Raw genomic sequence first — 22,934 nt, 5'->3', positions numbered from 1 at the left:
GACTAGCTATAGTACAACTGTGATAGGAAAGAGTGGAAAAGGGTCAGAAAGCAAGAAGCAGAGCAGAAACTGCACATTGTTTCACTATCCATTAAAAAAAGCTGCATCTAAATATTAATCCAGCCCCAAATAAAAAACCTGATAAAATAGGAAGCAAAACACCAGACAGTGCTGAGCATTGGTGGTCTCAGTTCTGCCTAGCTCCACATAAGAAGGGAAGTAATGGGTCTCAGGGCTAATCAGTAAATACACTGAAGGGCAGGTCCTTGAGGAACAAAGTCCAGAAAGACCTACGCAGATTGGAGGAATATGCCAAGAGGAACTGCATTAATTTCAGCAAGGATGAATGCAAATTCCTCCACCTGGGAAGGAATAACCCCCTGCAACCACAGAGATGGGGTCTGACTGGCCAGGGAGCAGCTCTGGAGAAAAGGCAGCTAAGATGGCCAACAGCATCCTGGGCTGTATCAACAGGAGCACAGCCAGTAAAATCAAGGGAAGTGATTATCCCTCTACTCAGCACTTGTCAGACTGCATGTAGAAAACAGTGCCCACTATTGGCCCCCCCAGTACATGAAAGACTTGAGTCAACTGGAGTGAGTTCAGTGGAGAGCCACCAAGATGGTCTTCAGGATGGAGCACTTGTCCTATAAGAAGATGCTGAAGAAACTTGGCTTGTTCAGCATGGAAGAGAGAAGACTTCAGGCAGAGCTAATAGCATTCTTGCAACACCTACAAGAGGCCAGGCCAGTCACAGTGGCGCATGCTGGAAGGATGAGAGACAGCAGATGATAAAACAAGAGAGGTTCAGACCGGATAGAAGGGAAAAAAATCACTATGAGGACAGTGAAATGGAACAGGTTGCCCAGAGGAGCTGTGCAGTCTCCATTTTTGTTGCCCTTTCTTGTACTGGAGAGCCTTTCCCAGCACAAGACAGACATGGATTTACTGGAGCAAATCCACTGAAAAGACACAAAGATGAGTAAGGAACTGGAGCATCACCCATCTGAGAATAGGCTGAGAGAGCAGGGATTCTTTAGCCTAGAAAATATAAGGCTTGGGGTGATCTTATCAATGTTTATAAATATCTGATGGCAGGGTGTAAAGAAGATGGAGCAAGACTCTTCTCAGTGGTGCCCAGTGACGGAACAAGAGGCAGTGGACGTAAATAGAAACACAGGAAATTTCATGTGAATGCAAGGAAAAATTTTTTTGCTGTAAGGACAATCAAACACTGGATCAAGTTGCCCACAGAGGTTGTGGACTGTCATTCCCTGGCGTCATGGTTTAACCCCAGCTGGCAGCTAGGCACCATACAGCTGCTTCTTCAGTCCCCCTCAGTGCGATGGGGGAGAGAATCAGAAGGGTAAAAGTGAGAAAACTTGTGGGCTGAGATAAAGACAGTTTAACAAGTAAAGCAAAAGCCACTCATCCAAGCAAAGGAATTCATTCACCACTTCCCATCAGCAGGCAGGCATTCGGCTATCTCCAGGAAAGCAGGGCTCCATCACACATAACAGTAACTTAGGAAGACAAGTGTGATTACTCAGAACATCCCCCCCTTCCTTCTCCTTCCCCCAGCTGTATATGCTGAGCACGACATCATATGGTATGGAATATCCCTTTGGTCAGTTTGGGTCAGCTGTCCCGGCTGTGTCCCCTCCCAACTTCTTGTGCACCCCCAGCCTGCTCGCTGGTGGGGTGGGGTGAGAAGCAGAAAAGGCCTTGGCTCTGTGTAAGCACTGCTCAGCAGTAACTGAAACATCAGTGTGTTATCAACACTGTTTTCAGCACAAATCCAAAACATAGCCCCACACTAGCTACTATAAAGAAATTTACCTATCCCAGCCAAAACCAGTAACATCTGGAGATACTCAAAACCTGACTGGACATGTCTCTGAGCAACCTGCTCTACCTGGTCCTGCTTTGAGTTGAGGTAGGGGTTGGACTGGACAATCTCTAGAGGTCCCTTCAAACCTCAACTAGCTTGTGATTCTGTGCAATTCTGCTGGATGTTGTATAGTTATGACCAGACTGGATAAATCCCTCAGCAAGGTTTTCTGATCTCATAGCTGATCCTGTTTTGAGCAGGAGATTGGACTACAGACCTCCTAAGGTCCCTTCCAAGCTCATTTATCTTATGATGCTATGCTTGGAATAGAACTAGGTACTGGAGCGAGAAGATGGTAATGATAAGCCAGCTAAACAGTTTGGGAAGAAATAATGGAGTTAGAATGGAAAAGAACTTTCTTTTAGGTCTACTACTGTCAAAACAAAACAAACACCAAATATAGTGCGTTACACTTGGATCCATTAGAAGCAACTGAGGCAAGTACATGTATTATCAGTAGACTTCACAGTGAACTTCACAGTAATACTATTTGATGAAATCATAACTGAAATAATGAAGCAAACAGTTTTACTTACCCCATATGCAAAGCTGTGAAAGATATGGTTGACAGAAGATGGCAGGATGATAGTAACATCTAAAGACAAGACTACAAGAAAATTATGAGGAAAATCTTTGTGAGAGTTTTTTATTTGGAGAAGAAGCTTGTCTGCAAGCATAAAAATGAACATCAATAAAACCTTTGTCATGTATTCAAAAAGAAAAAAAAAAGAAAACTGCAATTGCTGCATACATCCTATGTGCAAAAAGGTACAAATGGGCTAAATCTTGCAGTTATATACACCCGGAGTCCAGATTTTATACCACATATCTGACGGTGGAAAACACCCTGTATAAGGAAAAGCAGAAATGAAACCCATCATGATTGCCTATTCAGAAAGAGAAAGACAGACAGATGTGTGCTCATCTAGTCTAGGTAATTATTTTGAGTTAAGGAAAACAACTGAAAAATTACAAACACGTTATAAAGTTTCCATAATGAGGGGACATTGACTGACTAACAGCTTGGCACCCAAGGAGAAACCACAGCAACAACTGCCTTTCCAGCAAAGTGGTAGTTCGATACATAACTAAACATAAGCTTACATAAAACCAAAGTCTGCATACCCATCTGAATGTCCTCCAAATTAAAAGGGCTTTGGAGCATAACTTCTAAATCCCTGGTTCATCCTTGCTAGAGAGAAAAAAAGTTTGCACAAGCTACAGGGGAGAATCAGGCCCAAACGCTTCTGAAAAAAAAGCAACTAAAATGGGTTGATTCAAAAGGGTAAATAGTGAACCCATGACAAAACCAAAACTGACTTCAGTTAGTTTAATGTGTCTGTGTTAGGACAGTGTTTTCTGTGAAGGAACAATAGAAGATAAATCCATTACAAGAGAACCAATTTATTGGAAGTTAGAGCTCAGCATCAGCAAAGAGAAGGAAATGCTGTGAAAAGTTGAAGATGAGTAGGAAAATATTCAAAGTATTCTTCTAAAGGTCAAGGAAAATATCAAAGAAACTACTCAATGGAAATGTCATTAACTTTAAAATCTTGAGACTAGCAGCAAATAGAAGGACTTGTACAATATGCATAGTTGAAAACATACCTTGAGTGGCCCTTACTACAACTACATCTAAATGATGTATTGTATTGCAAATATGATTTGTTTAAAAAATTTTTTAAAAAAGTTGCCTGCCGCCAACATTGTTTCATGTTACAATGGAGAAGAGAGAATACCCTTCAATAGACTAATAAGCTATACATAATAAAAGCAAGAAAATTGTTGTCTCGGTGAATATATACCTCTCAGAGATGAAAAGAGTTGAAACTAGAACCACTGTAAATCAGGTTTATTTCAACATTTCAAGTTTAGCCAGAAAGTTCAGATCCATCTTACTGGATAAACATCAGCTCCTCCTACTGAATATACTTTTACTGAACATGGGCTTTGATCTCTTGTACCACTGCTATAGTCTCTTTTACAACATTTCAGTGTTTCTTGAAATACTTTTCATTTCTACAAATCCATCTTACTTTTTAAATCCTCATGGTAATCCTCAGCAGCCATTTATCCAAATGAATTTTCAGTTTCTGAAGAGAGGAAAAATAAAGGCTACAATTTTCCCACACATTTGTTTCCTATTGGAATATGGACTATGTCTCATTCCATGCAGATGAACAAAATGTCAGGAAAAAAAAGAGAACAGTGAAAGAACATTTTAAAACATACTAGTACAGCTACTGTCTAGGAATATATCAGATAGCATAAACTGCAGCTTCTGCATGGATTGGGAAATCCACATTTAAAAAAAAAAAAAAAGCAAGCTATTTTTATTGAATATAATGATGCTGTAAAGCCAAAGATTTATTTCAAAAGAAGGACTCAATAAAACAAAATTAATTGGCTGCAATATTGTTTGGGTTATTTGCAAGCTATTAGTAATATGTAATAACCATTATAATACTGTAATTCTAGCAATTTGTGACTAGAAGTTTCTAAAAAATAAGGTTAAAAAAAGATCAGAAGAGTGGGAATATCATCTTATTAAGTATTCTGCGTGACACAGTCATTAGATCTAGGGACCTCACAGTCTATCCAAATCTGAAGAGCATCAAGTGTTAAAACAGAGAATGGAACTCTGTGTTTGCTGAAAACAGCAAAATTCATTTAACTTAGTTGAATCAATGTTTCACCTACATACAACTCTAATGTCTTCAGTGGAAACAATTCACTGACATGGAGGCTACAAACTATGACTTGAGCTTATTTTTTAACAGATTACAAAACCAGAGTAAACGTACAATTTACATTTGTGTAGCCCTTGCAATCTACTCTTTTATCTTCTACAGAATTTCAGTACCCTTTCATTTTTCTTGAAACTTCCACAGTCTTTCACACAGAGGGGCTGTCTGACTAGTCACAAAACACTGCTGCTATAAAGGTTGCTTTGGTTGACATTGTTTGAATGAGTATGGGCTGCTAACTTGAAATGGGCTTGGAAAGTCAGGGCACTATATAAAAAAAAATCTTGATCTGCTTTAAAAATATTGTTTAAAATTTTTAAATCTTACAGTCTGATGGAATGAAGAAAAATTGTCATCAGCATTTTTCATCTGACATATACCTCTGCTTCTTATGATTCCTTTATATTTAGAAAACCAGAGCCATATTCTGGTCATTTTTACCTCAGAAAACAATCTGTGTCCAATTTTTAAACTGGATTACGTTGTCCTAATAAAAATTGCTTCTCTACTCTACTCCTGGGATCTTCTTTATAACTTTGACTGCTTTGAGAAGAGCATGTAAGCATACTAAAGACAAAATAGTCTTTGCATTGTTCCCTACTCTATTGCCATTGTGGGTCAAGTGCCCCAGAAGCCTAAGCTGCTCCAGAGAGAGACAAAAAGCTGGCATTTCCCAGAGCAAAAGATCAACAAGGAAAGTTTTTTCATGTTCTATGCAAACATTCATTCTACAGTAGTCCTAAAACAATGTCCTGCCCTTACTTAGAGAAGACTGTAAAGTTAAGATCTACCCTAAAATATGAATCAGGTATTTTAACAAGCAGAGGAAAAACCTTCATAAGGAGTCAAAAACTATCAAGTGATTGAGAATATGGGTGTTGGGGCTACATCTCATCAATAAGGCCACAATAATTAATTATGTACATACTGGTGGATTTTCTTATACATAGCTTACAAGCATACAAAGCTTGATTTATTAACCATGAATGAGTACTCTGGAATATTCCAGAATTTTCCTGCTTTAGTTTGCATCACAGACTTACTTTTTTCTGTTTTCTATTCCCATTACTTAGTTTCTCTGTGGCTTTTCCAACAAAAATGATCCTGCTCCTCAGCAAAAGTTGTAGAATAATTTCCTTCTGTCTTCCTCCCACTTCTTGGTTCAACCCCATTTGCTGGCATTTCTTCTCCGAAGTACTCTGTTTTAGTAGATACAACAGATATTAGTGAATGAGTAACATGGTAAGAAATGTGCTGGAAAAGGAGAACAAGACAGAAAATAATTATATTTGATTGCTCCTCCTCATCTTTTCTGCATCATAAAGTGACAAGAAATACAAGGCAAGAAGGATATCACAGATTAGGAACTACATTTTGTCTTTTAGACACTCTTGTATTGATTCCCATGAAACCAAGGGAATTGTTGTTACCTAAGAGTCAAAGGTCTGTTTTCCAAGATGAGTAGTACTTGATACAGCACTGCATTGGGTCCCATCTTCTATATAAGTACTTTAAAGAGTTGAAGTACTGAGTCCTATGCTAAAGGAGGAAGTGATGCGTAAACTGTTGAAGCTGCATCAAACTGGCAAAGATGTATTAGAAGTATTACAGACCTGTCACTGGGAGAATAAAATGGGACACGCACCTTTCAGCTAGATGAGAACATAGTGAGATCTTTGAAAAGAACAGTTGTTCATGAAAACTTCTGCCATGTAAGTGAATCTTTGAGACGTCTTTTGTTTGTATCTGAAAGAGTCAACCAAGGAAGAGATTTCCAGAATTCTGCAGAGTCTACCTGATAGCCAGGTCAGTAAACAAGACAGAGTATCAGTAATATGCTGTTCGTCAATAGTTTGAACAAAATTGTCTGTAAGTGGTTTAATATACGAGTGTTGTTCGTGGTTTTCACATTGCTTTTTTTCTCCTGTGTCACATAAGTTTCAATGGACATTACTAGAATTACATGTGGGATTTATTTTAGTTGCCAGACACCTTGAAGAGAGGGAAATATGCCTGTGATGTTAGGTCAAGCCAGAATTTACAGGAACTGAGATCAGAATATGGCCTTTTCTGAGGCTTATCGGAGACTGTAGGTGCCTCACATAAGGGAATGAGTAACAGCAAGTCTGGGAAAGAGAATTTATTCTACAATGTTACTTCCACAGTTCCATGAGTCATTTTTACTTACAATAATAAAGTATGACTTCAGTGCTGAATTAAAGACAGACAAGTTCACACAGCTACAGAATTATTATATTTAATAGTTATAACAATAACAATTACCCTTATGAACTAACAAGAAAAAGGCACCTCTGTATTAAGAATGAAAGCTCTCTGGGGCTCTACTTATTTCCTGAACAAAGTATATGTCCACACTCCTCACCAAGAAGCACTGTAAGGATATTACAGCTAACACCCAACAAGCTAGTCATGATAGTATAGAACTCCATGCTACCGGTACTGTCCTGTTTTACTTCTCAAATTAGCTCTTTCAAAGCTTGAGTACACTGTATTGTGATGTGTACTAGAAATGTATGCACAGTGTCAGACCCTCTCATACTGCCTCATTCGCATTTTAACTACTTCTTCCTTGGGCTATAAAGGTTGAATATGCCTTTTCCTCTCTTTCCAGAAAGAGAAGTAATAAAACCCATCATTTTTTATTTTGACAGTGTTGCCTTATAGTTCAGTAGAGGCAAGTCAATTTAACACTAAGGTTTGTTTTCTTCTTTTAACTTAAAACGTACCATTTATCCCAAAATGTTCCATCACCTAGCATGCAATTATATTGTAGGAAATTACAAACTTCAAACAAGTGGTGCCAACACCAACAGTTTCCCAGGTATCTTGCCAAGTTTTCCCATATGGAAGGTTAAGTGACTCAGAGCAAGGCTAGTGAATGAGTTTCCAACATAACAATTCTTCACTGGAAAGTGATGATTTGAAGAAATATCAGCACTCAAAATATTGTCTATTTCTTCTCAGTTATTAACATGAATTGACCAAAACATGTTCATTCACAGAAATTAGACCCTTTTTTTTCATTAAGTTCATTTTGACTGTAAAATAAGCAGTTGCAAACTACTGTAACTGCTGTAAAGCAGCAACAAACTTTCTACCTCCAAACTAGTAATACCATCAACTAAAAGCAAGAAGGAATCATCACCTGCAAAAAAAAAAATCTGACATATGGTCTGGAAATCTGAACAGTTACTAATAGGAGAAAAATATTTATGAGTATTCCATTCCATCCTGATGACTGATAGGTGAAACTGTGATGAAAACAGGTAAAAACTAAGCCTTATATCTCCAATCCTCAAGAAAACATAACAACATATTTAAAAGTTGAAAATAAAATTATACAGACAACCAGGCTATTAATTAAACTAAGTAGAAATATTCCTTTTGCCTCTGAAGTGATTTGTATATGTTGTAGGGATATGCAGATCTCTGAGACAACAGAATTTTATTCTGCAGCAGTAAGTCTATTAGCTGTGGCTGAATGAAGTTCTGAGTGTCAAGTTGCCAATTTAAATTGAAAACAATTAGAAACGAAATGTTATTGCATATCATTTTGACAAGGATATAGCCGTAATTTGTAGAGATCTTAACCAAACTCTCTAGCATCAAATAGGAAAATAAGACCTAAAGTGTTGCCTTCCCAGCATAACATGTCGTAAGTAAGCATTAAAGCCCACTAAATAAGTGTTGGTTAATGAGGAAAAAGGGCACACAGACTTAAATCACACCTTGTATCAGCAAGTCCTGAAAATGCAGACAAACAGGAAACAGGTATTTATTTTTATAAGACCCAAAGGTCATCTACTCCACAAACCCAGCTTAATGAAATGATTCTAACAATTTCCAACAAACTTAAGACCTGTAGAAAAACTATAACGTTCCACATGAAAAGTGAAGAAGCTATTTCCAATGTTTTGGATCCCATAAATGAGGACGTTTGGAAGAAAACCATGCCGAAATTCTCCCCAAAAGTAAATTGTGTTCCATATTACAAAGGGGAATAAAAATAGGCTAATGGCTGTTGCTAATCTGACGGGAGTGAAAGGAATTTCTGGCTGATCCCAAGTCTGACTGATTAACCATGAATGTACAAGGAGCAAATATCAACCAGCTATCCATCAGTTATTCAACTAACAACATACCTATAAGTATATACACACATGCACATGCACCTTTATCTGTGATCATCTTTAATATCTGAGAGGATGACAGAAAAATATCTCCCTAAACTAAATTACACACTAAGAGGGAAAGAAAATTTTTCTTGTTGTGAGTCTTGAAGCATGAGATTAATATAAAATATATATTATGCAAACAAAGAATAGTCGTCTTATAAATCTTCTTGGCCATATCATTAGAGTCAACATTCTAAAACTTTAAATGTTACTTTTGTCCCTCCAAGAACTCTGATATTCTGTCATGCAATCCTTCAGTAGTTTACCAAGTAAAAAATAAAAAAGGTTAAAATGTGGTACTAAAAATCATTAAAAAATAAGGTGAGGACTATGTCTCCTTCATGGCCAGAACAGAATGGTATCTATCAATGAGAAAACAGCAGTTACGTCCCAAATCAGAGGTGACTTCTCCTATCTCCCAGCTGGAGCGTTCATTGGTTACTGTCACTTCTGACAAAGGAAAATCCTGGTTGAGGTAAGAGAAGGTCACAGGAAAATGAAAGGAGAGGACCACAGGTTGCAGCCATGACTACTCTAAGTAAATTTTTAATCAGATGTAGTCTACCAATTTACCTGTATTTCAGGTCAAGGGGATATGCCTTTCCATTATGTGGAATGGTCCTGAATTCAACTGATGAGTCTGAGTTTCCATGTAAAGCTGTGACAAACTTAAGTACAACCAGCTAACTGCTTTATTCTAGCTGATTAGTTAAGTAGTATCTCTGGTAAATCCATGTTTTCTATGTTTGACACAATCATATATGTTTGCCTAAAATATATTTCCTAAAATATCCCTAAACCCAACAGCAAATACTATGCCACCTCTCTTTCTGAATCTGTTGATATTCAGCTTAGTGCCTGCCTGTTCTGGCTTTGACCACTTCATGATAAAAGGATCTCATCAATACTCTGTTAGATGCACATGTAGTGACAGGCAGTGCTAGGCAAAACTGCAAGGCAGTTGTAATAACAGACTGTGCAAGGCAGACTAGAGAATCCAGCCAACTTTCTGCTGTTATCATTTTCTTTACATTTACATAGGCTAAATACACAAGATAAAATACATTTTAAATGTTAGCTTCTTAAATTCAAAATATGTGACACAAATCTTAGAAACTGTGATGCCAGTTTCTCTTGAATTACAAATCAAAAATGAAAAAGGTTTCCATTTTTGTTTTATTTTGAGTGGATGCATAATCTAGCTATTCCATTAGAATTATATGTTTACAAAACTGGAAGCGCCAGTATAACTACTGTTACTGGGACAGAAATGAGTTCATTGATTAAGTAAGACAAAAGTACTATCAGTCTGGATCCACAGAAATTAGCTTTTGATGACATTATTTGATTTAAAAGGCACATTAAAAGACCAGGCAATAGAATTGCCATGCTCTCCTTTTTAAGACTTATAGATGCACCAAAGGGAAGGAAGCAATACAGTATACGATGGGTCTAATGATAACATTAATAAATACTTGACTTTTGGAATGTGGTGATTTAGGAAACCATAAATAGAGACTGCCAATAATGTCATTTTGCATGATTGCACTGTACTTGCTTTTATGTCATTGGTATCAAGCTGTGCATGATTAGAGGCTATTTTAATCCTGATAACAAATAATGCATCTTTGTATTGTTAAAACAAAACTGTACAAAACTACTGTACAACAGTACTGTTGTGATCAACAATAATTTTAGATAATAGTAGCTAAAGTTAAAAGCAAGCTACTGTGATTAAACTAGTTAACAACTATCAGTTTACATTTGCAAACTGTTCATTTATGCACGTCTAGCCAGCTGAGAGAAGAAAATTACCAGGAGAGGTCATTCAAGACAGCTTAGCTGCCAGTGGAAGACATGAAAGCTCATTTAAATTATGTAGTGTTTCTTACAGGCTAGAAGCATCTCTCAGACAACATCTTTGCATTGCCTGATGTATAGTTACTCTTTGTCTCATGGTAATTTGTTCATTTTTCTGAGCCTATAGCTACCTTTTAATTGTATTTGTCCTTCTAAAACATACTTTATTTTTGTTTAATAACCAATTTTTTCTTTGTTGCAAAGAAGAACAATCACCCTAAATTTCTCATCACAATGGTTTTTCCCCAAAGTAAGATTCTTCCTTTAAGTTTTATATAAGTCATAAAAGCTATGGTATTTCCAAAATGTTCCTCTCACTGGTACTTTTGTTTACACTAGCAGTACATGTAGAATAACTTGGTCTACAAACCCCATATTTAGTTTTGCTTCTTAAATTACCTGCTGTTTTTTATGACAGTCTGCAAAGGAATAATGGGAGGATTATAAACTTATAAACAGCTAATACCAGAGAAAAGGAGAACTGTTCTCAAAAGCACAAGTAGGGACACTTAAAGGAAGTAAAGTGCACAAAAGCATAAAGGGAATTATACTTCTACATGAACTACAAATACCAAGAACTCATCCTTTTCTCCAACTGTTTTTTGAGTTGGACCCCACAAACAGGTACTGTTTATGAGCTGATACTTTTTCCTGTTCTTTCATACTTGCCAGCTTCTGTCACTCTTTTTCTACACATGACAGTCCTCACAAAAGCAGTAATCTCTGCCAATGCATTTCTCATTTGAAGAATCCTCCTCAGGTTAGTCCCAGTTTTGTTTTAATCTTCTCTTAAACTGATTCTCTTCTGTCCCAGATCTGTAGCCCATGGACAGTAAGCTGATAGAAATCTTGGAATCATGACAATAATGCCTTACTGGCTTTGACTAATTACACTTATGTAAATAAAGACATAAAAATTAAAGCATCATTCAATGGATCATTAATTTGGAGACAAATAAAGAAATAGAGAGGTTGCACAATACAACCGTATGTCCATATGTACTCTGCTGGACACAAAGACCTACCCAGTCATCACAATACAGATTCAAACACACAGTATTTAGAGAGATATAACATGTAAATCATTCAGCCATTTACAGCACGGACATAGCCTCCACCTGGTCTGATGCAACCCTAAACCATGCTTGCTTTCCTTATACAACAGAAGGGTCAAGGAGTTTGACCATTCCCTTAAGGTGCAGCACCAGCAATTGGGCCTTTTCCATTCCTGGCCCCCTCAGCGTTGGGGCTGGTAATCACACCTGGTAATCACATTACCATTAGCACCACAGCTGGCTGTTGCATTTGCTTTTACTTTGGGGGAAACAGAGCGAAGGGAGAAATTATGACATGTTCTATCAATTTCATTCTCTCCAGTTTCTGGCCTGTTTCCTTTATGCTTCTTATCTGCCATTGAAGATGTGAAAATTAAAGGAGTTAGACTATGCAGGGACAATAAATACCTTACCAGGACACCATCTATGAAGTTCTAATATATTTTGACTTCATTCCAATCAAATGTATTTTCAACAATAAAACTATTGAATAGTACAAAATCATAGAGGATCATCACAGAGAAGCTTTTGAAAAGAAAAATATTTGATTCTGTTCTTTAAAGATTTCAGTAATATTCACTGATGAATTTTGCACATTTTATATAACACCAGATGAATGCTAAATTCAATAATGGGATGGCTGATAAAATCAGGAGTGCTAGAAATAAAAAGTAACATGTGTTTGCAGAGAAGTAATGAAGAAGAATTAATAAATCCTTAAGAATAACCTATCCAACACACCAGGTGGGAAAAAAAAAACATCAAAATTAAAAAGTAGTGTCTAGTTTTTACATATTTTGTTACTGTATAAGAACAGAAAACAGGCATGATTTAGTTTTTCAATGCAAAATTACTACAAATTAAAAAAAATTAATAGCTTTAGTTAAAAACATTTTAGCAAATAAACTTTAAAGGATGTAATTGTATCTATTCTAACAACTAAATGCTAAAAGTATGCATTCAGTGATGAGCAAATAAGCTGAAGATCAGAAAGGGTTAATTTGGGATGATCTGAAAGACTTACAATAATTCCATGTTCTCCTATCTGTCACTGTTTGATTATCTCTTCTCTTGTCATTTCTTTTCTGCTTTCATTTCTTTCCTTATCTCACTGATATTTTGCAGCCTCAAAGCTAAACCAGAAAATCCAATGCAACGTTGATCTGCCAAGAGTAGCAGATCCCTGCTAACCATAAATTAAGGTCAGGTGCTTGCATTAGGATGGGGGTCAGTCAAGGGTTGCAACTTCCTGACATTTTGACTAGTCCCAACCCTGAAGGCTGCTCTAAATTCAGCCAGCTGATTACGATGATAGAAAAATCAGACCAAACTAACAAGTAGGAGCAACTTTGTCTCTAAACACATCAGAAATTTCTCTGAGATAAGAAAATTGTTAGATTCCTATGCATAGGTTTCATCCACACCTACAGTCTACAGCTGAAGTAGAAGTGAAAGATTTCATTGCACGTGTTCTCACTCTACACTACACTCTATCTTAAGGTCTGCTCATAAGTCATCGGGAGATGGATGGGTATTTATGTGCTCTTCTCCTTGTAAGTATTATCATATCTGACACACAGTGAATATATTCATGCTCCAAAATACTGTATTCTTCCAAAGAACAACTTAACATGGAAGTACTTACAGGTAATTCCATTATTTTTTTGATAAAAATATGATTGTTCTGTAAGGTTATGTTTGCATCCTATAATACACCGGCTACCATGCATCTATACATAGAAATGCAACCAGAATCACTACAGGTTTATGAATGAGAGGGTAGCTCAGTACCACTAATCCAGCTGAAGAGAAGGTAGCCAGTGTTCTGCCCTCAAAAGTGATTGCTCATTACATGGCTGGTTTTAGGAGCAGGGTTACAACTAAAAATCATGATTGGTATCTTTAAAGTGAAAATACCTACTATTTCTAATGGGTATTTCTAACTTTCTTTCAAGCATTCTCTGCAAATTTCACACAAAAAGTTTAATGAAACCGTTGATTTTGCACAGATGCAAACACAACTTATTTTTTTTTTCTTCTACCTCCCCACACATGGGTAAAAGAGGGAGCAAATATCAGAACAGTGGGAAAGAAGAAATAGTAAAGATTCCGTGTATCTAGAAAAATGGAGGTATAGGTAATGCAGTTTATGAAGCCAAACTCCTGTGCTTTTCCATTTGAACTCCTTTGCTTCTTTATGATAAGGTCTATTTAGAAGTTAGTTTCTTATTCTCTACAAAGGAATTTTTCAGGCTACTGATTTTGGTGTAGAAGTGCTGCTGAGATTCCGTAGGGGTTGGGAAGACATTTGCAGAAATAAAGCCCTGTTGGAAGCTGATTATATTTGTGATTACAGGAAAAATTGCCCTAGAGATCTTCGTAGGCGGAATTAGCAACCATAAAGACAGGGAAGTTTAATCATATGTACTATTCTTCTGCTCTGTACAATGTAATCTTGACAGGCAGTGCCAATTATCTGTAACATTTCTCTACTTTTTTTTTCTTTTTTTTTTTTTAAGTATATTTTCAGTATATGCATATCATCTGCCACGAACAAAAAAGGTCCAAAGCTACAGCACTACAGCTAAAGATGTGGGGGAAGAAGGGAGGTGATACTGAAGTGCTCCTTTCTTTTGTGTTAATTATAGGAGAGCCATTGTCTGCTTGGGGTGTGAATATATTTAAAAATACAATTACTACTAAAAATCATAGCTACTTTCTTGTCTCTCCTCAAGGAGAAACGGCTTATTATGGAAACACGTAATTCACACTAGAGTTACCATTTTAAGAAGGTATTTTCATTGCAAGCAGAAATTTCATTCCATCACTTAGTGCCCCTCCTACGGGACTGTGAGAGCCAGAGGATCCCCCAGAGCATCTGCTTGAGAAATAACTTCAATGGCTTCATAATGAGAATGCATGAAGATAAAAAAATGTTCAACCATTCTTCTCTCATTGCTTTCAAAATACAAGTAAGAACACAGGATACAAAATTTTGTTCTCTACATCATAGTAAAGTATGAACATAAAAAGCCATGGCATAAAATATCAGCATACAAAGCAAGGACCCATTTCAAAAGTTATTAATTACTTTCTGTGGATCCCCAATAAGCACGCGGAGAATCAGGTGTTTTCAAGCTGCAAAGCAGTTCACAAAGCTGCTTCTAAATAACAAAAAGGAGCTCTGTGACGAACAACAGAAAGAAGGCATCAGTATATAGTGCTGTATACAATACAGACTGTGCATGGCCAAGGTCCTCAAAGGCATTTAGATGTGTAACTCCTATGTAAACTTTGAATTAGTACTGAATAGACCAATATACTGTCATATACAGTCCAGACTATGTCATGAGTTCCTAGTCCATGTGTGTTTAGTTCTGTGCCTAGCATCTTCTCAGAACATCACTTGTGAATGATGTCTTTCAAAAAAGAACCCACAGATTTAATTATATATTCAGAAAGTTTAGAGAACAAAAGACTGTTAAGCTGGAAATTAGTTTTTGTCCTTGTTTTTTTAATTTCCCACATTTACTTCAGAAATAGTGAGAGAAGAAGATGAAAATAACAATGTTGAAAGACCACACACCTCACACAATATACGGCTGACTTCTATTTTAAATAGCAAATCAATGTTAATCTATTTGTGTTCCGGTAACACAATAAATAATAGATATCTTTCCCTAATTTGGAATAAAGGGTGACATAACAATATCACTGAAGAGTCTTGTCCATTTTCCTGGAAGAATTTTAGTGATTAGGAAGAATAAGTGAAGCAGTGATAAGAAAAGTATGCACTAAAAACATCTGACACAAAGTATCCCAAGAAGACAGTAAAAACTGTGCTGTAGAAGTACTACATGAACTTCTTCATGTTTTAAAGACACACATCAAATTTAAACTTACCTCTCGTGTACACAAGCAACAGCAAAAATATACAACAATTTCCATTGCATCTGCTTGCTAGGTACAGAGTATCATCCTATTCCCACTCCTGTTCCAGAAGAGAGTATCCACATGAGGAAGTTTTACTGGCAAAACCATATGTTTAATTATAATATTATTCTCCAAACAATACTGGAAAATAACCAGGGCAGACAAGTCTTCCTGAAAGATACGTCTTTAGGAACAGCCATGAACACGTGATGGGGCGGGGTACAAATAAGACAGGAATATGAGCCAGCCATGTGCCATGGTTAAGTTGCCATATCCCTGCAATGGCTCCAATAGACCAGTATGGAAGCTGACAATTATTGCAGTGTTACCCACTTTGCTTTGGTCATCAAAACTATACTTCCTGTCATCAAAGGGAACTTCTATGTTGTAGTAATTTGCCTGTAAATGGCTAGAGCAAATTAACATCTGCCTCATATCAGCAACGTTGTTTGCAGGCTCTAGGCCACCATTAAGTATCAACAGGCACAAAAGAAAGGTGGACATTGAGGAATAATCTGTCAATCTGTCATATGAAAACACCGCGAAAGTCCTCAGTCTACATCCATAAGACATACCTAAAGGAGGAGCTCTGAAATTCCTAGAATTACTATTAATGATGCTTCGGAGTCATAGCATCCACGACACAATTTGGACTTCTGATAACAGCTCGCTAGCTAGCCTATGTAATTATTCTAAAAGACAAGTCAAGCTATTGATGGAAACTAAAAATACACACAGCAAGTTAAATACACCCATCATATTGTCAGATATATCAGGGAAAACACCACTGTTGTTTGACTTATCAAACCTGCAAACAAAATAGCCTGGCAAATGCCCTAAATATTTAAGTATTTGTAAGGTATTGCAGAGAAGCCCATCAGAGCAGAATGTGACTGCTCTTAACTCACAGTATATTAGTAGGGTATTACCCTACCACGCATTATGACATTGTGGATTGTCCAGCAGTAATGGAATAATATCAGAGGAAGTCTAACAACTACTATTGTTTTTAAAACTGCAAGAAAAGCAGTGTATGGTATGGAAAAATAGGTCTATATAGATATGTAAACAGCTGTGCCTACAAAAAGTTGAACACTTTTTTTTTCATGACAGGTAAGAATATGACTAAATGGGCAGAAGTCAAGAAACTAAATTCATACATTTCATCATTTACACTAAAGTGGAATATGAAAAAAAAAGGAAATAATATTCTTGCTGAACACTAGCCTAAGATTAATTTATAAGCAAACATGTTGCATATAAACAAAATTTGCAGGTTTCATGTTCCTTTTCATTGTCTTATGCTTACTTTAGCATTTTGTAATATGTATCCAGTTAAGAGTTATAGTTATTATGCACTTAGTTCCTTAGCATTCTAAGCCATGAGAGCAGCTGGAAAGCACAGGGCTAACTTCCATCATTAATGACATCCTGATACACTCTGAGATGATACCCAAAGTGTGGCTACCCATTGTAGTTCCATGCGGGACTACGCTTCAAAAGCTACACAAACAGACCAGGGCCTCCACAGCGTAGCCTTCATTTTAAGCATTTGTTTAAGAGGCAGCATAAATACTGCATAATTCTGCAGAATCAGCTGTCTTTAACAATCTTACTCCAAGTAATGAGCACAGACTGATCTTCATGACTTCAATCAGTTGCTTTTTATTTTCATATTTTGGAAAGAATTATTCTGGGATAAGAGTAGACATGATTTTGATGTGGACGCAGGAATATGCAATCATGTAACGATGACCAGTTAATATGACCAGGAATGTTTAACTTTTTTAATGAGAAGAATATCAGCCTCATACATTCCTCCTCCTATAAATCCACACATAGTCCAGGACTGCAAATCTTGTTTTAAGATGTGCCATTGGAAGACAACTTATCGAGACATGTTAGCAGATCAAGATGCCCAAAAGCTCAGTGATTAGACTTCTCCTGTAGGAAACTTTCATATAATGATTACCTAATACAGAAAACACACAAAAAAATAGCCACCTTGTAACAGCAACTTCACATTACAAATGTTTTGTTGATGCAGCTATATACAGTGATACAGTAATGGTCATATAGATAGGCAATTCTAGAGGTGGCGCAAATTAGCTGTGATTTTCTATGGGTCACTTAAATCTCACCCTGAATAATATAAAATAGGTTGGAAAAAAGACATTATAATCTGTATCTATAAAAGATTTTTGCAAGCAAAAAGAAATTGTTAGTGGAGGGGATTTCTTTCAATATTTTTAATGGCACAGTCAGCTCAGTAATATTTTATGATCCAGGCTTCTAGCAACGTTTTATAGTGATTTTTTTTTTTTTATAGAGGTTTTTTTTTTTCCTTTTCAAGCACAGGCATGTAATCTTATCCTTGTATCTAGAAAGACAGAGACACACTAACCAAACTGAACCTGATGAGGAAACAGGCAGAATGCTCAATGATCGATACTTTTGATGTTCATAAAAGATGAATGACAAACCTTTGAGATACATTCTCGTGAGGAAACTATAGTGTATCCATGTAAATGGATATTAACATAAGTGGTCTTGTACTCTGGCTATGAATACTACCAAACCCAGTCTCTCAGCTTTATAATAAATCCTCATAAACCATACTTTTAATATAGAGTCATAGAATCATTTAGGCTGGAAAAGACCTTTAAGATCATTGAGTCCAACCATTAATCTAACACTGTCAAGTCTGCCACTAAACCACGTCCCTAAGCACCACATCTACACGTCTTTTAAATACCCCCAGGGATGGTGAATCCACCACTTCCCTGGGCAGCCAGTTCCAATACTTGACAACCCTTTCAGTAAAGAATTTTTTCCTAATATCCAATCTAAACCTCCCCTGCCGCAACTTGAGGCCATTTCCTCTCGTCCTATCTCCAGCCACCTGACAGAAGAGACCAGCACTCACCTCACTACAACCCCCCTTCAGGGAGTTGTACCGAGCGATAAGGTCTCCCCTCAGCCTCCTCTTCTCCAGACTAAACAACCCCAGTTCCCTCAGCCGCTCCTCATAAGACTTGTGCTCCAGGCCCCTCACCAACTTGGTTGCCCTTCTCTGGACACGCTCCGGCACCTCAATGTCTTTCCTGTAGTGAGGGGCCCAAAACTGAACACAGTACTGGAGGTGCGGCATCACCAGTGCCCAGTACAGGGGGACGATCACTTCCCTGCTCCTGCTGGCCACACTATTTCTGATACAAGCCGGGATGCCGTTGGCCTTCTTGGCCACCTGGGCACACTGCTGGCTCATACTCAGCCGGCTGTCGACCAGCACGCCCAGGTCCTTTTCCACCAGGCAGCTTTCCAGCCACTCTTCCCCAAGCCTGTAGCGCTGCATGGGGTTGTTGTGACCCAAGTGCAGGACCCGGCACTTGCCCTTGTTGAACCTCATACAATTGGCCTCGGACCATTGATCCAGCCTGTCCAGGTCCCTCCGTAGAGCCTTCCTACCTTTGAGCAGATCAACCCTCCCTCCCAACTTGGCATCATCTGCAAACTTACTGAGGACGATGCACTCAATCCCCTCGTCCAGATCATTGATAAAGATATTAAACAGAACTGTGAATATTGTAATATCCTCATAATAATGAAATCAGTTTACCAAAAAATTAGACTTATGCAAAATTGTAAATTTGGGGTCCTTGTTATATGGTCTTAAGGTATATACAGGTTATGTGTTTGAAATTTTTTCCACAAACATGAAGACTAAAGTATGTAATTGAAAAGGAAAGATCAGAAGTTTACACAATGATGCTTTAAGCATTCAGTTAGGTACCACATTCCCGTAATAACAATCCATATGCTGATACCACTTTAATAGGGTACTTTTATGGGTAGTAGCTGTCATATTTAACACAACGCTGAGGTCCATTTTCATCACCATTTTTACAACCAACACTGTGTCTTGCTAGGATTGCAAAGTCCACCCAAGTGACCCCTGTAGGAAGAGCTGGAAAATACTCTAGAGATCAGACAAAATGTTTTGAGGCACATTCTGCAGAACGCGTATGCAGTTTGTGATAAGCAATAATATATGGCTGTTCAATTCAGAAGTTTTGAATCTTCAGTCTACCTGGTTTGAAATACTCTTTACTGCCACACAATGCATACTATGTCAGGGACAGCTGATTAGCTACAGATGCACTTTTGCAGTATACAGTTCTGAATGCCCCAGGAATATTTTCACAAAACCCCACAATTTAGTAGTGTGCAGAAAGACCTCCTAACTTTACTCTGCATATTTCACAAGCATACACAGCTGTTTCAAGACAACATTTTTCACTGTCTCCTAATCAGTCCCCTCACAGTCCTTGATTTATCCCTATAGGAAAAGAGCAATTTTAAAAATAAAGATCTTCTGGGACAGTCTAGAGAAATCCGTTGAAATCTGGACACTCATTGATGTGTCGTGACCAATACTAATATGCTAGGAACAACTGCCACCTTTTTTCAAAATGCCCATTTTTGCAGTCCTTAATGGTGACTCCTAAGCACAATGGTAATAAAAGTGGATAAAAATTGCCTGCAAATGTGGCTTAGACTTTGTGGGATGACATAAAATTTCATCTTCCTTTCATCTTTTAAAATTTCATCAGCAGATAAGTGGGTAGAAGCACTTAACATCAGGAAATAGTAAGGTAGGCTCACAACAACAGAAATGTTGAAGAAGTATCCAAACTATAAGTAGCCAGAAGCAAACAGCAGCAAAACAATTTATCAGTCTCTGACACAGACTTATTTTTATTCGCAATACTTTTCTGGTGACCAGTGAGACATTTTAAATTCCATGGTCCACACTATGATGAAGCTATTTAGTAAAAAGGAAAGCATTCTTTCCATTAAATGTATGAAACCCCCAAATGAGCCATTGGAAGAGTTCTAAGCACTCTGGATTTCTCTAGGCTTTTGAAAGAGTAAAATATTTAATTTTTAGCATTTTGTTTTTAGCTACTCCTTACTTAGCAAAATTCTATGTAGAAAGTTTGTTTGCACTGGTATGAATTAAAAAAACCCAAAAAACAAAAAACAAAAAACAAACAAACAAACCCCCAAAAGATTTCCATTGATTTCCATGTATTCCCACATCATCAAGAATACTCTTGAAATAATGAGAGTGTAGTCTTTAGCTGACACAAACTGGTAGAGTTTTACTGAAGTCTTTTTTCTGCATCCTGTTTAAAATTATTGAGCTTCATATCCCAGAGTTTACTCCCATATGTTCTGTGTACAGGACTAAATTAGTTTCATAACTAAATGAATTTATAGTTTGGAAGTGCTTCATCTTAGGCCTGTTCACATATTCTCCATCAACCTAAGAAGTTTTTCCTCAGTTTTCAGAGTTTACTTCCAAGTTTTTTAACCGGGTGTCTTTCCTAACATTTACAATAGGGTGTAAATCTGTCTGTGGCTTTGCAGTCATAATAATATTCATGTAGCTAACTGGTGAACAAACTTGATTTTTAGATAGAAGAGTGTCAAATTTGCAAACATTTCACTCCTGTTTCACAAAAATGATCCACAGTATAATCATTTCAAAGTTTAGTGTATGCTATATATAATCTCTCCTTGAGTGAAAAAATAAATCTGCTTATGATAATGTCCACACTAATATTTATTAGATAACTTGCCTTAAAAAGTCCAAGAAAATTAATGGTTTGATATTTCAAATAGCCTCCCCTCTACTTATTGAGATACTTAGAGGAATTAAAGGCAAATTTATTGCTTCAACATGAAAAGAAATTAAACTAATCGATGTTTTTCTGAAGAGAGGCGATTACATTTAAGGAAGTAAAAAAGATGGTTACCAAGCAACAATGTTCAGCCTACATACATTGTCTATTCATAATCTCTAGCAGAGTACAGGAAATGACAGGCTGTCACTATAGAACAGAGACATGCAGACTTATGCCATTTCTTTCCTGTGTTACCTCCTACAGGAAAGAGAGCAATTATATCCTACACACATTGACTAAGTTAAATAACTGCAGTAAGTTTGAAATATTAGGATGTCTCAAAGTAGTCACATAATGCAGTGAGAATGCTGCCAAGAATATAGCCACTTACCTCTAAAACACCACTACCATCTGTAAGCTGGATAAACATCTCTTGCATAGCTCTCTGGGTGAAGACAAGATTGAGTTCCCCCAGAGTTTCAGAGGTAGAATTGGCATTTCAGTTTGGCCCATCAATGTTGTAATTTACAAGTCATTGTCTCGATCCTGCAATTATAGCAGATGGGCAGATTGTCGTGCCAGCATGAAACACTGTTAACTTCACTGAGGCTCTGCATGGGTGTAACCTTCAGTCTATACAGAGTAAATCACAGAACTAGGGCCTATGATTATTTTTTCTGGGCCTCTAATAAATGACAGCATCACACTTTCCTAAAGGTCCATCCTTGGCAACTTTCTGAATGAATGACAGAATCAAGGCCTAAATGAAGTCAGTAAGAATTCTGCCATTAACTTCTATGACAACTTTATGAATTTCTTTATAACCTTTATGTCTAAAAGAACCATGAGATTAGGGGACATTTATTTTCAAAATGAATTTTGGAAAAAAAAAAAAAAGGAAAACTTGAAAGCTTGAAAGCAGATATTGCTGCAATTTTAGCAATACGGCTGGGATAATATGAACTGATTCCTCTGTTGCAATCATGACAAAAGTACTTGAATGTGTACTCAGGTGGCATGTTTCTCACTGTCAGCAGCAAACAGATACTGTAAAAGAGAATTTGAAAACCTGTAAAAACATTTTATTTGACTGTATTGGCTTTTTCCTCTGTTTTCCCACATAGATTCCTCTTGTCATAGACCAAAAGGAATAAAGAAATGTAAAAATGGTTGGCCTAATAGTTGGTTGATTGAAGGAAAAGGCAGCACACACTTTCTTCTGTATTCCAGTAAAATCACAAAACAACAAACATGATTAAATAATCAGAAAGATATAGAAATGAGAACATCAGTGTCTGCTTGTCTTTAGAACGTGGACTTTATTCTCCACTTCATCCATTTTTCAGTCCTCTGATTGCAGAAAAACTCTTTAGAGCTTATTTTCTTTTCCTTATTACTGCATTCATGCAAGTTTGTCCAGTCAGGAAAAACTTAGCCCACTTCAGCTGCAGGAACAGAGGTATTTCGTACCTTGTTCTGTGCTACGATCTACAGATCCCATACAGAATTCAGGCTTTGTAAACATGACTATGCAAGGAGCTAGAGAAAGACCAGGAGTGTGG

At 37.2% G+C, this 22,934-nt stretch overlaps 1 long non-coding RNA gene across 1 annotated transcript; it reads right to left on the bottom strand.

Annotated features, from left to right (window-relative positions):
- Positions 1 to 2,067: 2,067 nt before the first annotated feature.
- On the bottom strand, positions 2,068 to 22,717 carry LOC115337420. The gene is made up of 3 exons (XR_003922141.1): positions 22,703 to 22,717; positions 19,692 to 19,694; positions 2,068 to 2,151 (listed from the first exon to the last, which is right to left on the bottom strand). It is a non-coding gene; the product is annotated as an uncharacterized LOC115337420 (long non-coding RNA).
- Positions 22,718 to 22,934: the final 217 nt, after the last annotated feature.

This window comes from Aquila chrysaetos, chromosome Z, assembly GCF_900496995.4.
Source record: "Aquila chrysaetos chrysaetos chromosome Z, bAquChr1.4, whole genome shotgun sequence".
Classification (NCBI taxonomy): Eukaryota; Metazoa; Chordata; class Aves; order Accipitriformes; family Accipitridae; genus Aquila; species Aquila chrysaetos.
This window is presented reverse-complemented; position numbering and strand designations above follow the sequence as displayed.